Here is a 12,461-nt window from a genome sequence, read left to right on the forward strand (position 1 = left end):
TTCCTTTTCTTCTTCTGTTTTTTTTCGTTTTTCTTTACTTATATGTTTGACATTTTACTCTTTTTTACCAATTTCCGAAAATCTATTAATTTGTGATTTATTTTTTAAGTTGTTAACTTTTTTTGGAGTGATGAACATTTTTTCAAAACCGTGGTTTTATTTTTACTAATTCGTGTACATCCTCCAAAATCATGAACCTTTTTTTGTAACCGTGAACACTTTTTATAACTAATGAACATTTTTTAGAAATTGCGAACATTTTCTTAAATTTTGAACATTTTTTTGAAATTTGTGAACATTCTCTTAAGTCATGAACATGTTTTAGAATTCATGAACAGTTTTTTTAAATCATGAACATTTTAAAATTATAGACTAAATTTTCAAAATCTGGTGCATTTTTTTCCATATTTGTGAACATTTTTTGAATTAGTGAACATTTTTTAGAATCATGAACTTTTTTTTCAAATTCGTGACCATTTTTTGAATCGTGAACATTTCTTTTCAAATTTGTGAATGTTTTTTGAATTAGCGAACATTTTCTTGAATCATGAACTTTTTTTTTCAAATCAACGAATATTTTTCGAATTAGCGAACATTTTTCTGAATCGTGAACATTTTTCTCATATTCGTGAACATTTTTTGAATTAGCAAACTTTTTTTTTGAATCCTGGACATTTTTTTTCAATTCACGATCATTTTTTGAATTAGTGAACATTTTTTCAAATTCGTGAATATTTTTCAAATTAGCGAGAATTTTTTGAATCATGAACATTTTTTTTCAAATCCACAAACCTTTTTTGAATTATAGAACATTTTTTTGAATCATGATTTTTTCAAAATCATGAACATTTTTTTATTTTATGGACATCTTTTACAAATTTGTGAACAGTTTTTGAATTCCTGAGCATTTTCCTCTAATCATGAATACGTTTCAAAATCGTGATTGTTTTATTAAAATTAGCAACTTTTTCTGAAATTTTAGAACTTTTTTGATATCCCGAAGTACTGAAAAAAAGGAAAAAACAAGGCGGCGTCCCGGCCCGCACATGGCCCGACCCCAGCAGTGCGCAAAGGGGGGGAGCCGGGGGTGCACGCTCGCTTCTTCCGCAACGCGTAGGTCGCCATATAGGCGCTCCCCCTCCAAAGCTCCTCCTAATTTGGTTTGGGTTTGTGGGAATTCAGACATCCGAACTGGTCCGTAGATGTTTGATGCATGGTGTTGGAGGGCAAAAAGTGTCTGGGCCACATGGTCCGGACGTTTATGGGTGTTCTGATGCATGTCGTTGGAGTTGCCCTTAAATAAGTATCTCATTTGTAATTGAATATAACCGTTCTTCTCCACAAATCCAAAATTCAAACATATTTGATTCGGTTCTATTTCATTCCTAATATATTTTTTTGGTGAAAAAGTGGCCGCAATGTGAGTTAAATTGATGAAACAACTAATAACACTTAGTTAAACTATAAAATAATGAACAAATAGTGGTGGGTGGATTCCACGCGAGGGAGTAGTTGCAGCCACGGGCACCAAGGCCACGATACCATGCCCACCGCCATGGCCACGACGGCTGGCGAGGGTGGGTTGAAGTGGGAATGCGGTAATGTGGCCTCAAGGGCCCAAAAATGCGCCTCGACAGCACTGTCTCAGCCCAATCATTCGGTGGCAATGAGAGCGGAGGCGGGCTCGGTGTCAAAAATCAGATGCCCCCTTTTGCTTCCTCCTTCCGCAACTTCTCTTTAGCCAGATCATACTTGACCCACAATGGGGCGAGGGGATCTAGCTTCTCCTCCTCATCCTCAGAATTGAAGATGAGGGGGAACTCCTCTGGCTACGCCATTGATGAGGAAGTAAGTGTTGTATTGGAGGCTGGCGAAAGGAGAAAGGGAAGTGCTGAAGAGGGATTATAGGCCGCTGCGGACGCCATTAAGGAGGCAGTTGGGGAGGCGGCTGACGACGAACGGTCAAGGGGATCATCTTCTGATGAGCTATCGTGGCATGTTCGCACACCTCCCAGCTGCTCACATAGCTCCTTCCTGTCTGCTCACACCCAAGCCAAGAGACGATGCCATATGGTGGCCATCCCATAAGCCGTCGCGGCAATCTAAGTGGGGCGTCATGGTATTAATGGTTGGGTGTCATCGCATGGTGCGTGGGAGCTTGGGCCACTTCAAATCCCGTGTGTGGCATGTAGGGATGAAGAAGCTGACACACCTCTCCCACACTAGCAGTTCAATATGTGGAGGCTAGGAGCTCGTTTTTTGGAGCGAGCTCCATAGATTATAGTGATCTGAAGGCATTGGCAACTCTGGTGGGGTGCTATTTTAGATCAAAATTAACATATTGACAATTATTATGATGACTGAGCCAATATGGCAACTCTACTTGAGTTGCTCTATTAGATTGTTAAAAAAGGAAGGAGTATATTGCAAAGAAAGAGCGCTAGTGCAAAGTCAGGATTCACGTCGGCTAGTAGCTCCCACTGTTTCATAATGTAGTGCACATAGAATTTTTTAAAGTCAAACATTACAAAAATTTGGCCATATTTGTATAGACAAAATATGTACATTTAAAATACCAAATGCATATCATCGAATACATCATCAGTTATATTTTCATGTTTATATATGTTTCGAGTTGTACATATAAATTGATTTTGGCAAACTCGGTCAAATTTTTTGCTTGTTTGACTTTCCAGAAAATTTATATGTACTACATTATGAAACGGATGGAGTAATTGTGGCTGTAAGGCCAACAAGGAATCACCATGCATCCAACTCTTGAGCAAACGTCTTGCTCTACCTGTCACAATTTAGAATTAGGTCGCAAGGACCTAGCCTAACCCTTGGCGGCTAGGATTTCTCTTTCCCTTCTTCATCCCTTGGCGGCTAGGGCAAACTCTCCCCTCCAGACTTTGCTGGCGAGCCCGCGGATTCGCCTCCCCTTTGTCTGCCGCTTCAGCGGCCGGTGGCGGGGAGGGGAATCCCAGTGCCTCCGCTTCTGTTAGCAGTTTAGGTTAGGGTTTTTTAGTCCTTGCAGGTGCGGAACTCGGGTGGCTGGCGCCGCTTCTTCTTTGAGTTTGTCTTCCAGGTTTCGATCTTCCTCGAGTTCATCCATCTGGACGTAATCGATGGAGCTCCGGTGTAGATTCCTATCGTTTTCTTGGGGTGGTGAGGTTAGGGTTTCTCATCGTGTGGTGAGATTTGGTGTCAGATGCTTCAGATCTATTCAAAGGTTCAAGGAAAAAGATTGCGCCTCCAGGGCGCTGGTCCTTAGGCGCACGTGCACGAAGACTTCCCGGCTATCATCGACAAGGTCAAGCCGGCTCGATAAGGAAGCGGCGACAGCGGCGCGTCAGCGGCTCGTTCCGGCGGCGGTAGTGATCGTTCGGTGATCTTGGTATCTTGATGTAATTTTTAGTATGTTTGAGGTGCTTTATGCTTTCGGTGAACATTGATAATAGATCTGAATTATTTTCGTAAAAAAAGTCTTGCTCTACCTTGGTCCACTCTAGAAACGCGGGGACTGAAGGAAATATGCCTAAGAGGCAATACTAAAGTTGTTATTTTATATTTTCTTATTTCAAATGTTTATTATTCATGCTAGAATTGTATTAACCGAAAACTTGATACATGTGTGGATACATAGACAAAACACCGTGTCCCTAGTAAGCCTCTACTAGACTAGCTCGTTAATCAAAGATGGTTAAGTTTCCTAACCATAGACATGTGTTGTCATTTGATGAATGGATCACATCATTAGGATAATGGTGTGATGGACAAGACCCATCCGTTAGCATGGCATATTGATCATTCAGTTGTATTGCTATTGCTTTCTTCATGTAAAATACATATTCTTTCAACTATGAGATTATGCAACTCCCGGATACCGGAGGAATACCTTGTGTGCTATCAAACGTCACAATGTAACTGGGCGATTATAAAGATGCTCTAAAGGTATCTCCGAATGTGTTTGTTGGGTTGGCATAGATCGAGATTAGGATTTGTCACTCTGAGTATCGAGGAGGTATCTCTGGGCCCTCTCGGTAATACACATCAGAAGAAGCCTTGCAAGCAAAGTGACTAATGAGTTAGTTGCAAGATGATGTATTACGAAACGAATAAAGAGACTTGCCGGTAATGAGCATGAACTTGGCATGAAGATACCAACGACCGAATCTCGGGCAAGTAACATACCCATGGACAAAGGGAATAATGTATATTATCATAACGGTTCGACCGATAAAGATCTTCGTAGAATATGTGGGAGCCAATATGAGCACCCAGGTTCCGCTGTTGGTTATTGACAGGAGAGGTGTCTCAGTCATGTCTACATATTTCTCGAACCCGTAGGGTCCGCACGCTTAACGTTTGATAACGATATATTATTATATGAGTTATGTGATTTGGTGACCGAATATTGTTCGGAGTCTCGGATGAGATCACGAACATGACGAGGAGTCTCAAAATGGTCGAGAGGTAAAGATTGATATAAAGGACGATGGTATTCGGACACCGGTAGTGTTCCAAAGGGTACCGGGTACATATCGGATCACTGGAAGGGGTTCCGGGCACCCACGGCAAAAGATATGGGCCTTATGGGCCAAGAGGGGAAGCACACTAGATACAACGGGCTGGTGCACCCCCCAAATGGGCCGGCCTAGGTGGAGAAGGAAAGGGGACAAAGGAAAAGGAAAGAAAGGGAATAGGACTCCCCCTTCCTTCCCCCTTCCCCCTCTTTCCTTCCCCCTCCGATAAATATGGTAGGGGGCGTATTAGGGAGGGACCCCGAGTAGGATTCGGCCTACTTGGGGCGCCCCTTGGCTGGCTCCCCTCTCCCACCCACCTATATATATGTGGGGGGATCCCTAGCACACCCCAGACAATTGTTAGCTGTGTGCGGCGCCCCCTCCACCATTTACTCCCACGATCATATCTTCATAGTGCTTAGGCGAAGCCCTGCGCGTTCACCGTCGCCATCACCACACCGTCATGCTGACAGAACTCACCTACTACCTCGATAACTTGCTAGATTAAGAAGGCGAGGGACATCACCGAGCTGAATGTGTGCAGAACCCGGAGGTGCCGCGGTACTTGATCGGTGGATCATGAAGAAAATTCGACTACATCAACCGCGTTGTGAAACGCTTCTGCTTACGGTCTATGAGGGTATGTAGACACACTCTCCCCCTTGTTGCTATGCATATCCTAGATAGATCTTGCGTGAGCGTAGGAATTTTTTTGAAATTGCATGCTACGTTCCCCATCAGTGGCATCATGAGCCAGGTCTATGCGTAGATGATATGCACGAGTAGAACACAAAGAGTTGTGGGCGGTGATTGACATACTGCTTACCACCAATGTATTATTTTGATTCGGCGGCATTGTTGGATGAAGCGGCCCGGACCAACCTTACATGACCACTTTCATCAGACCAATTCCACCGATTGACATGCAACTTATTTTGCATAAGGGTGAATGGTGGGTGTCTGTTTCTCCTACTTTAGTTGAATCGAATTTGACTGCGGCCGGTCCTTGTTGAAGGTTAAAACAATTAACCTGGTAAATCACCGTTGTGGTTTTTGTGCCTAGGTAAGAACGGTTCTTGCTAGAAGCCAGTAGCAGCCACGTAAAACTTGCAACAACAAAGTAGAGGACATCTAACTTGTTTTTGCAGGGAATGTTGTGATGTGATATGGTCAAGAAATGATGTGATATACGTTACTGTATGGGATGATCATGTTTTGTAATCTATTGGCAACCGGCAGGAGCCTTATGGTTGTCCCTTTATTGTATAAATGCAAACACCATGTAATTGCTTTACTTTATCGATATGAGTTAGCAATAGTCATAGAAGCAATAGTTAGCGAGATGACCATGACTCAACGATGGATATCAAGGTGCCGAGCCGGTGATGACGGAGATCATGACGATGCTTTGGAGATGGAGATCAAAAGCACATGATGATGATGGCCATATCATGTCACATATTTTTGATTGCATGTGATGTTTATCCTTTATGCATCTTATTTTTCTTAGTACGGCGGTAGCATTATAAGACGATCCCTGCACTAAATTTCAAGATAAAAGTGTTCACCCTGAGTATGCACCATTGCTACAGTTCGTCGTTTCGAGACACCACATGATGATCGAGTGTGATAGACTCTACGTTCACATACAATGGTTGTAAGCCATATTTACACACGTGGAATACTTGGGTTAAACTTGACGAGCCTAGCATGTACAGACATGGCCTCAAAATATTGGAGGTCGAAAGATCGAACGTGAATCATATAGTAGATATGATCAACATAGAGATGTTCATCATTGATGACTGTCGGTGTCAAAACCGGCGGATCTCGGGTAGGGAGTCCCGAACTGTGCGTCTAAGGTTGATGGTAACAGGAGGCGGGGTACATGATGTTTACCCAGGTTCGGGCCCTCTCTATGGAGGTAATACCCTACTTCCTGCTTGATTGATCTTGATGAATATGAGTATTACAAGAGTTGATCTACCACGAGATCATAATGGCTAAAACCCTAGAAGTCTAGCATGTATGATTATGATTGCCTCTACAGACTAAGCCCTCCGGTTTATGTAGACATCGGAGGGGACTAGGGTTATACACGGTTATAGAGAAAGGAATCTACATATCCGAACGCCAAGCTTGCCATCCACGTAAAGGAGTGTCCCATCCAGACACGGGAAGAAGTCTTCTGTCTTGTATCTTCATGGCCCATCAGTCCGGCCCACGCTACATAGTCCGGACGACCGAGGATCCCTTAATCCAAGACTCCCTCAATAGCCCCTGAACCAGGCTTCAATGACGAGATGTCTGGCGCGTGGATTGTCTTCATCATTGCAAGGTGGGTTCCTTCTCCGAATACTCCAAAATAGTCCTTGAACACAAGAATCATGTCTGGCTTTGCAAAACAAATTCCACACACAACCGCGTAGAGTATAATAGTTCATGAGTCCAATCCGCTGACAACTTTTTGTGGTGTGACATCATGTCGCCGCCCGACCATTATTTCAAACCATTTTTAGCCTGCCGCTCCATATTTTGAGATGCGGTTTCATTGGCACGTCTTGTCAAAGCCGAGATTGTGTCCCCTTATTGCGGGAATCTCATCAACACGGGCGTGGATAACCCAACCATTCTGTTGGCATGACTCCTTGGGAATAGGCATGTTTTAAGGCCTAGGAGGGGCGTTTGATATTCATTGCCTTTATAAAGGGGCTAAGACCCTTCTTTTCTCCTTTACGCCAACCTTTCCCTCAACCTCTCCCACCTCGAGTTCTAGCACCCAAGGTTCAAGTTAATCGCTTCGCGCTTCCCAGTCATGTCCGGACCCAGTGATACGTCTCCAACGTATCTAATTTCCAAACACTTTTGCCCTTGTTTTGGACTCTAACTTGCATGATTTGAATGAAATTAACCCGGACTAACGCTGTTTTCAACAGAACTGCCATGGTGTTATTTTTGTGCAGAAACAAAAGTTCTCGGAATGACCTGAAAATCCACAGAGATTACTTTTGGAAAATATAAAAATTACCGGCGAAAGAATCAAGGCCAGGGGGCTCACACCCTGTCCACGAGGGTGGGGGCGCGCCCCCTCTCCCTGCCTCGTGGGCCCTTGGGTGTCCATCAAACTCAACTCCAACTCTATATATTTACTTTCGCGGAGAAAAAAATCAGAGAGAAAGTTTCATCGCGTTTTACAATACGGAGCCGCCGTCGAGCGCTAATCTCTCATGGGAGGGCTGATCTATAGTCTGTTTGGGGCTCCGGAGAGGGGGATTCGTCGCTGTCGTCATCATCAACCATCCTCCATCACCAATTTCATGTTGCTCACCGCCATGCGTGAGTAATTCCATCGTAGGCTTGCTGGACGATGATGGGTTGGATGAGATTTACCATGTAATCAAGTTAGTTTTGTTAGGGTTTGATCCCTAGTATCCACTATGTTCTGAGATTGATGTTGCTATGACTTTGCTATGCTTAATGCTTTTCACTAGGGCCCGAGTGCCATGATTTCAGATCTGAACCTATTATTCTTTCATGAATATATGTGAGTTCTTGATTCTATCTTGCAAGTCTATAGTCACCTATTATGTGTTATGATCCGACAACCCCGAAGTGACAATAATCGGGATACTTCTCGGTGATAACCGTAGTTTGAGGAGTTCATGTATTCACTATGTGTTAATGCTTTGGTCTGGTACTCTATTAAAAGGAGGCCTTAATATCCCTTAGTTTCCACTAGGACCCCGCTGCCACGGGAGGGTAGGACAAAAGATGTCATGCAAGTTCTTTTCCATAAGCACGTATGACTATATTCGGGATACATGCCTACATTACATTGATGAACTGGAGATAGTTCTGTGTCACCCTATGTTATAATTGTTACATGATGGATCGCATCCGACATAATTATCCATCGCTGATCCAATGCCTACAAGCTTTTCACATATTGTGCTTTTCTTATTTACTTTACCATTGCTATTGTTACAATTGCTACAAAACTACTACGGCTACTTTTGCCACTGTTACCATTACTATCATACTACTTTGCTACTAAATACCATGCTGCAGATACTAAGTTATCCAGATGTGGTTGAATTGACAACTCAACTGCTAATACTAGAGAATATTCTTTGGCTCCCCTTGTGCCAAATCAATAAATTTGGGTTGAATACTCTACCCTCGAAAACTGTTGCGATCCCCTATACTTGTGGGTTATCAAGACTATTTTCTGGCGCCGTTGCCGGGGAGCAGGATTTATATCTGCTGATCACTATGAGGAACTTGAAAGACGAAAGAACTAAGATTTTCCCCTCAACTACGAGGGGAGGTAAGGAACTGCCATCTAGCTCTGCACTAGATTCTCCTTCTGTTTTGAGTAAGCTTGTGGCACCTAAACCTGCTACTTCTATGAATTCTGATATGTCGCATGTTATTGATGATGCCACTTCTGCTATGCATGATACTTATGATGAAACTACTTCTATGCTTGATACTACTTTGCCATTAGGTGAATATCTTGATGAACAACTTGCTAGGGTTAGAGAGAATGAAATTATTGAAGATGATATTATTAAAGATAGTGATGATGAAGGTTCTCCCCCTAAGTATGAATTGCCTGTTGTTCCCGGGGGTTATGTTATGGATGAAGAAGCTGCTAGAGCTATTCTTGCTTGCAATGATAGATCTGATCTTAAGAAGTTGTTAGCTAAATGGAAAGCAACAATCTCTGAATGCTAGAATGAAATATGACCCTGCTTTTGCTACTTCACCTATCTTTGTTACTGATAAGGATTATGAATTCTTTGTTGATCCTGAGACAATTACTTTGGTTGAATCTGATCTTTTTTATGGCAATGAATCTAAAACTGTTGTGGCACATCTTACCAAGTTAAATGATATAGCCACCCTGTTCACTAATGATGAGAAATCTCCCTATTATTATATCCTTAAGATATTTCCGTTCTCATTAAAGGGTGATGCTAAAACTTGGTTTAATTCTCTTGATCCTGGTTGTGTGCGTACTCCCCAGGATATGATTTATTACTTCTCTGCTAAATATTTCCCTGCTCATAAGAAACAAGCTGCCTTGAGGGAAATATATAATTTTGTGCAAAATGAAGAAGAGAGTCTCCCACAAGATTGGGGGAGGCTTCTCTGGTTACTTAATGCTTTGCCTGATCATCCTCTTAAGAAAAATGAAATACTTGATATCTTTTATAATGGACTAACTGATGCTTCCAAGGATCACTTGGATAGTTGCGCTGGTTGTGTTTTCAGGGAAAGAACAGTCGATCAAGTTGAATTGTTATTGAATAATATGTTGACTAATGAAAATAATTGGACTCTTCCTGAGCCAACTGAGCCAACTCCTGAGCCAATTGAGCCAACTCCTGAGCCTGTTCCTAAACCAACTCCGAAGAAGAGGGGTGTTCTATTTCTCAGTCCTGAAGATATGCAAGAGGCAAAGAAATCTATGAAAGAAAAAGGTATTAAAGCTGAAGATGTTAAGAATTTACCTCCTATTGAAGAAATACATGGTCTTGATAACCCGACATAGGTAGTAAAGGTAAATTCTCTCTATAAATATGATAAATTTGAAATCCCGTCTACTAAATTTCCTAGCCAATGTTTGGATGAATTTGATGACTTTATGGCTAGACAAGAAAGTTTTAATGCTTATGTTGGTAGAGAATTAAAGAGTAATGCTTACATGATTGGACGCTTGAGTGATTATATTGCTAGAGTTAAAGGTGAACTTAAACTCATTAGCAAATATGGTTCTATGGTTACCACTCAAGCATAACAAGTACTTAAAGCTCAAAGTGATTTGCTCGAGAATTAAATAATAAACATGATTTTGCTGTTAGAGTGGCTACTAGAACTGGTAAAATGACTCAGGAACCTTTGTATCCTGAAGGCCACCCTAAGAGAATTGAGCAAGATTCTAAGAGAAATAATTTAGATGCACCTAGTCCTTCTAAAAAGAAGAAAAAGAAGAATGATAGGACTTTGCATGATTCTAGTGAACCTATTGTAGACACACATGAGAATCCCAATGATATTTCTATTTCTGATGCTGAAACACAATCTGATGATGAACATGAACCTAGTGATAATGTTAATGATAATGTTCGTGTTGATGCTCAACCTAGCAATAACAATGATGTAGAGATTGAACCTGCTGTTGATCTTGATAACCCACAATCAAAGAATCAACGTTATGATAAGAGAGACTTTGTTGCTAGGAAGCACAGTAAAGAAAGAGAACCATGGGTTCAGAAACCCATGCCTTTTCCTCCTAAGCCATCCAAGAAAAAGGATGATGAGGATTTTGAGCGCTTTGCTGAAATGATTAGACCTATCTTCTTACGTATGCGCTTAACTGATATGCTTAAAGTAAACCCTTATGGTAAATACATGAAGGATATTATTATAAATAAAAGAAAGATACCGGAAGCTGAAATTTCCACCATGCTTGACAATTAAACTTTTAAAGGTGGAGTACCAAAGAAACTTGGAGATCCAGGAGTACCAACTATACCCTGCTCCATTAAAAGAAACTATGTTAAAACTGCTTTATGTGATCTTGGAGCCGGTGTTAGTGTTATGCCTCTCTTTATATCGTAGACTTGAATTGAATAAGTTGATACCTACTAAAATATCTTTGCAAATGGCTGGTAAATCAACTGCTATACCTGTCGGTATTTGTGAGGATGTGCCTGTTGTGGTTGCAAATGTCACTATCTTAATGGACTTTGTTATTCTTGATATTCCCGAGGACGATAGTATGTCGATTATCCTTGGTAGACCCTTTTTGAATACTGCAGGGGCTCTTATTGATTGCAACAAAGGCAATGTCACTTTTCATGTTAATGGTAATGAGCATACGGTACACTTTCCGAGGAAACAACCTCAAGTTCATACCATCAATTCTATTGGAAAAGTTCCAACTATCATTATTGGAGATTTTGAATTTCCTCTTCCTACTGTCAAGAAGAAATATGATATTCTTATTATAGGGGATGTTCATATTCTCATTTAGGTAACCTAGTGTTATTCGAAATTTCTCCGGTTCCATGTTATTCGGAATGAGTTTGTTAACAAGACTTGATCAACCTTGTTAGTGGATTCCTTTTGATGAACATGAGATGGATGAAACTAGAAGGCACAACCTTCTGTACCCTCTTTTTAATTTCTGTTATTTAGAATAAATAAAGCAAAAATAGTATTATCTATCTGTATTCTGAATTATCCATGTAATAAAAAAATATCCTGAAAATAAAAGTTCTCCAAATGCCCTGCAAATTTAGTATGATTTTTATGGAATATTTGAGGATTTTAGGCACTGAGAACACAGCAGGGGGGGCAAGCACCTGACGACGAGGGTCTAGGGCGCGCCCACCCTTACAGGGTGCGCCCCCTGCCTCGTGGGCCCATGGTGGCCCCCTCCACTTATTCCTGCACCCATACACTCCATCTTCCTCCCAAAAAATCCCCATCCAGCTCAAGCACGAGTTCTAGCTCATTTTGCTGCGATTTTCGATCTCCTTGCTCGAAGCTCCATTCACAAAACTGCTTTGGGAGATTGTTCTTTGGTATGTGACTCCTCCAATGGTCCAATTAGTTTTTGTTCTAGTGCTTTATTCATTGCAAATTTTTGCTACCTAGGTGACCCTGTTCTTGAGCTTGCATGTCAAATTTATGAGGTCCCAAGTAATTCTAATGCATGATATGGGCTCTAGGCACTTGTGGGAGTAGTTGCTATCAAACTTGTTGAGTTTGATTCACTTTTATTTTGAGTTACTAAAAAATTCAGAAATTTTCAGAAAATGATGAGGAGATTATTGAGGGGCTCTTCTAGTCAAAGCTCCAAGGATAAACAAGCTAAGGAGAAAGAAAGGCCCAAGTATAATCTTCCTTGTGTAGCGGAAGTAC

The sequence above is a fragment of the Triticum dicoccoides genome, chromosome 5B (genome assembly GCF_002162155.2).
Source record: "Triticum dicoccoides isolate Atlit2015 ecotype Zavitan chromosome 5B, WEW_v2.0, whole genome shotgun sequence".
Taxonomy (NCBI): domain Eukaryota; kingdom Viridiplantae; phylum Streptophyta; class Magnoliopsida; order Poales; family Poaceae; genus Triticum; species Triticum dicoccoides.